Source organism: Anas acuta, chromosome 5 (assembly GCF_963932015.1).
Source record: "Anas acuta chromosome 5, bAnaAcu1.1, whole genome shotgun sequence".
NCBI classification, from domain to species: Eukaryota; Metazoa; Chordata; class Aves; order Anseriformes; family Anatidae; genus Anas; species Anas acuta.
The window spans coordinates 26,699,488-26,705,487 of record NC_088983.1 but is presented as its reverse complement, the minus strand read 5'-3'; positions in this window follow the sequence as shown (position 1 = coordinate 26,705,487).

Here is a 6,000-nt window from a genome sequence, read left to right as displayed (position 1 = left end):
GGGTATTAGGAAAGGCTTCTACAGAGCTGAAGTTCCAATGTTGTTTACTTTACCAGGAACCAAACATTCTCTGGAAGTCTTCTGTGGAGGGTACACCTCTGCCCGAATCCCAAAAGGTGCTTAAGCAACTAAGTGGACATTAACAATCTAGTTCCTCATGGATTTGTGATGAAGTAGTATACTCAAAGCAATGAGCAGGATTTGTGCTTAGTATCTCTGAAGTTCAGCCGTGCTGAGGAGCTTCAGGACAAAATCTCTTATAAAACATGGTGAGTTACGAAGAACAAAACTGCCTTGAAGGCCTGTCAGTTAGACACCACTTGGAGCTTGGTGTACCTACACAAAAATAATGAAAAAGAGAGTTCTTGTCAAGATTTGAACTGAACTCTGTGTATGTGAAGCTTAGGGTTATTTGATTACTATTTAGGTAGGTAAACAGTAGAGTGCACCACACGCCTATGTTTTATAATAAGGGGACTCAAATCAGGAAGAAGGTAGCAACTGGAAAGAAAAATCAACAGAGAATTTTGATAGGATAGCATCTCTCTCTCATATTTCATTTATTACTAGAAAGCAGTTGTCCCAAACATACAAATATGAATATAGGCTCATGTCATTCCTGATCTGGAGAAATTTAGGGCCAGCACTATAATGTGAATCTGTAATATAAAATGCTTATTAGGTAGAATTTGTCTGTCAGGTATTTTCTCTACATTTATAAATATACATACATACACACCTATGAAAACAGACATATATAACTTAAATGCAGTGAAGAGCTCTGTATGACCCAGAGGACCAAGATGGAAGATGCATTTGGTCTTATGTAGTCTGATTAGACAAGGATTCTCCTTAACTGTGTTAACAATCCAGAAGCTGTCACTGAAAGAAAGAAAATACCAGTCAGATTTCTCAGAGTCACAAGGAAGACTATTATCAGTTACAATACATAAAAGCAAAATAAATAAATAAATAAATAAATTCGGGTAGGTAGAATATGTCTATAAATACCGGAAGGGAGGGTGCAAAGAGGTTGGAGCCAGGCTCTTGTCAGTGGTGCCCAGTGCCAGGACCAGAGGAATGCACAAAGCAAAAAATGGAATAAAGCAACCATGCATTTGTCCCTTCCTTTAAAACACGCTACCTATTAAAGATGGAAAACAGAACTATCTTTTTTGTAAACTTCTCATTTGAGCCGCAAATCAGCAGCATTTTGCCAAGTTCATTCAGAGATCCAGGAATTAGTTCGTCTACCAGATGGGAGAACGAAATGCTGCAGATGAAGGGGGGAAAAAAAAAAAGGGAGGGGAACATTAGATATGAAACATAATATCCCTCAGGCAATTATATTACCCAATTGTGTTTTCATTAACATTCAATATTTCTTCTTTTAACTTGCAACTTGTATGCCCTGTATTTTAAGGCATCAAATTATACTGCCATATTGAGGCTTATTTAAGCAATCCCAGTAAGTAGGTCAGCCAGTAATTTACTCTTGGTTTATTAGAGTGTGCTAAAAGAAAAGAGCAACACCGTTATTTGTTAAACGAGCAGCTGGACCCAAATTTTGGGGGGAGAAAAAGCCATTAGTTGAGAAAGTGTTTTGTTAAGATTTCTAGCATAAAGAAAGGTATAGCAAAATCTGTTTGTCACACAAATTTGTATAGCAAGCAAACACAATTAGAGCAGCTTCTCTTCCATAGCAGGTTAGATTAAGCATCAGGAGGAACAACGCAGCAAAGAGCTCTGTGTGACCCAGGGGACCAAGATGGAGGATGCATTTGGTCTTGTGTAGCCTGATTAGACAAGGATTTTCCCCAACTGTGTTAACAATCCAGAAGCTGCCACTGAGAGAAAGAAAAAAATACCAGTCAGATTTCTCAGAATCACAAGGAAGACCATCCTCATTCATCTATGATATATAAAAGGAAAAATGATGAAGTTATGCTTATTAAACTAGGATACCCTTCTGGAGCCAGACCTCAGGTATTTACTTGTGAACTAATCTCCAATTTCCCAATGTTCCCTCTGGAAATTCTCTTCAGTACCGTAACGCATCAAACAAATTGTAAAGAGAAGGTATTGATTTTGATGTGTGGCTTTCAGTAAATATGCATGGCTGGGATGAAGCTTTTAAAATACACTAACTGAATGGCATACAAAGGGAGAAAAGGCCAAAGACCTGGCCTTAAAGCTGTGAGATCAATGCCCTAATACTCGTCCTTCCCTCTGAAAGTGACATCAACAGCTCCTCCACATGAATACTCAGCAGTGAGGGATTTTCATAGGTTTAGATAAAGACAAGGGTAATGCCCTGTCTGTGCAGCAGTATCCCCCCCAAAAACTGCCACAGTGACTCAGAACTGGTCATTGTGTGCATTTATAATTAGCGATCACGAAGGAGGTAAATTGTAATGTTCTTCTGCCTCAGTCCTTTTACAACAGTGCAGCTCTGCCTGGGCTGTGGTAGTGAACCAAAAGCTTTGCTGTTGTTGGCCTCAAGAGCTTCCTTGAATGGTAGCACTGAATTACAGTTCTGCCTTTTCCCTTACTTAGAAACTTCATTTTTAACAAGCTTTATTCATGAACTAACTGGCCTTCCTTAATGCAGGGGATTGATTTCAAAAGTTCAACTTCCCTTTCCCTTTTCCCTCCCTCACAAAGAATTTTTTCTTTCATAAGCTCTGAAGAAAAAACATCATTAAATTTCCTTTCAAATCCCTGCTAGAAGGTTTAATGGAAAGCTTATTTCCAAACGAGCCTGCAAGAAATCAGGAAGAGCATTTTACTAACAGCTTATTAAAATATCCTGATAAATGTTTATATTTATAAAAACGTAGAAGGCAATTAAGATGGTCATGTTGTTCTGCTATAGGCAAGAGAGAATTTGGGACATTGAGCAAGGATTGGTATTCAGAAGGTGAAATATTCAGATAGCCTCTAGTTTCTATTTATTTCTCTCTTTTCTAAGTTCATAGCTTGTGGTGGATAACAGGATGTTCCTGCTAAATATTAGCAAGCACTGAACAGTTACAGAATACATTTTCAGATGTATTAAAGAACCACCTTTCTACAGAAGGTAGCTTTTACCAAGTCCCCACTGGTCAGAGGGTTGGAAAGCCTTGGTAAATGTGTGCATACAGGCATCACCATTTTTAAGGGTTTGGAAAGTATATTCTCAAAATACAAAGTGAAACTCAATGAATTTGGGTTGTGCCAACCCAATGGAGAACAAGAATTTCATCAGAAATTCCATTTCAAGAAAACTCCAACATCCTTCTCTCACACTCGTCCTGTGACTGAAGAGGATCTGTCTGAAGAGTCAGTATCTATTGTCAGCTTTGGCCACCTCATCTGCATCCAGGCCCTGATACCACAAAAGTAACCAAACAAACCAAAACAAGAGATACATAGCCTGTATGACTTCACCTTCAGATGGCTCCAGCACAGGGGAGGGACTGACAGGAAAACTTAAAATTCTCAACTCATTTTGAGATGGTAGAGGAAGGTGGTGGAGTCAAAACATATAGGCAAAGCGTATTAGTGTCTTTTGCCAAAAATATATGAATAAGGCCATTAAAGAACATGCATGTCTCTGATTTGATGTCTACCCCTATCAACAGATTGATGGTCAAGATAAACAGAGAGAAGACCTGAAAGGATCAGTAGTGCCAACAGGCAGCCACAAAACTAATACAGTCACCCTACTTTGTACAGGGTACAAAAATCAGGCAGGTTACAGAGGGTCGGAGGGGTCAGGTATTGTGAGGGATGAATCGCCTTTCTTCGTAATTTTCTCCTAGAAAAGGAGGATTAAAGGAGAATTAAAAATAAGATTGAAACCAGCTAGAGAGCAAACAAGGATCCAATAATCCCCTGTTTGAAAACAAGCTGGACACTGTGCTGCCCAAAAGAAAAGAAAAGGGCCCTGTCGCTCTGCTGTGTGTACCTACTGTCTCACCACAAGGCGTTACTGGGACACACACAGTCCATTAATAGATCACTGGTCAAAATTCCTTCCACAAAATTCCACTTCAGAAAACCTTTTCCTTCCAAAGAAGCTGAAAGCCCAGATAAAAATCAAATCATCCTACCCACGAAATATGACAACAATTTTCACATCAAGGAATAGATAGATGTATACCTAGACAAAGACAGCAAGGATTTTACAAAACCTCTGCTGTATATTATGTCTGATCTCATGAATCACCAAATCACTGGCTTAAGCCCTGTGGAGTTTCCAATCCCTGGCATAAGAGAGTGGGATATGGGCTATAACATGCTCTAACAGAACAGCTCAAGAGTACAGCACTTGGATAGTCAATACAAAACCCTACTGAAAATTGCACCAAGAGTCACCTCTGCTAGTTCTGCAGATAGCACTTACTTGTGTTTCAACCAAACACATTTTTCTGCCTTTAGCACACAAACATATGAGGGAAAATATGTGCAGACAAAAGGGGTTTGGTTGGTTGGTTGTATTTTTTTGTTTTGTTTTTTTCTTCTGTTTTGTGTCTAATATATGTAATACGTGGATTGCTTCTTGACCAAGTCAGGAGGGGCCTTTTGTCTTTGAAGAACTTACAGGGACTGCAGCTAGACCACTGCTGATTGCTTGTCCCATGTTCTTGCTGGCTAAAGTTTCAACCCCAACACAAAGCAACTGGAAAAAGAATGGAAAAAAGAAAAAGAAAGAAAGAAAGAAAAAAAGTATCTGCAACTCTATGGGAATATAGAAATTATTACCTGAAATCTGTACCAAAAACTTTTGTTTGAAGATGTAACAGCCTTCCTGGTGACACCCAACCTGATGGGCCCTACAGCTCTGGCAAGTCAATGACTGGAAAGAGAGGGCATCAGCATGAAGTGGCCTCTTTGGGGCAAGGATGGGTGAGACTGGCCAACCCTGTCCTACTAGCCCTGCCTGCTCCTCCTAATGCCTACTGGATGAAGGGAGGAAAGGCCTAGAGAACAGGTTAGCTGTTATTACGGGGTGCAATAGGGCTGGGAGACCAGGAACTATATATCAAAGGAGGTGATGCTGGGTAGGATCCTGTGAGCTAGAATTTTGGTATTTAGCATTAAGTTGCATTTGCAGCCCAAATATGACTTTAAGCAGGCTTTAAACTATTTTTAAAGCATCCATATTGTAACTGAAATCTTTGATCTGTTACATGTATCTATACGTTCTGTATGAAAAAGTAAGGCAGAAGCCAAGAGTGTACCTATAACAGACATTACATGTTTCTACAAAAATAGTTATAATAATTAAAGCAAATTTATGATACTCCATCAAAATGGGAGGAAGGCCCAGGCTTATCAGCTATAATAAAGAACAAATTTGGATTTCGGTCATGCAGTTCTTTAGAGAGGTTGCTGTTAAATACCAGATACTTCTGCTTTCTTGTGGAGAACACTGTTTTAGGAATAAAGTTAGAATAGAAAATTAATGATTATCCTTTTTTGCTTCCCAATTTCAGCATGGAAGCTGTTTCAAAGTGAAGCAAGAACTCATTCTGTTATTTCTCGAGGCAGCTGTAAACCAGAAAGCCTTTGCAGATTGCTGTCAGTGTACACTAATCCTTTTGCATTTAGCACAACACTGCAGATCCAGTAACATCTTTGGTGACCGGGGCTTGCACACAGTTCCCTTTATGCACAGGACATCAAGGACGTCCCTAATGGCTGATCTGGAGCCTGGAATTCTGCTGTGGACACATGAGCCCTGGCAGAGTCTATCAGCCTTAATTAGGCATAGTTAGGCTAAGTAAGGCTGATAGACATTTAAGAAGGCATTGCTCTTACCCGCAGGGTCCTCAGTGAAATGAAGGCCTTCCCACTGCCATCTGCTTTCCCTAAAAATTCACAAACCGTGATGCCAACCTAGTAGTCTTTTCTCAGGACTAAGCATTTTTAGCTGCCTGGTTGCCAGCAGGTAGTTATTTTTTTCCAGGTTAATGAGGATGTGAAGAGGGACACGTTAACAAACTGGGCTCTGAC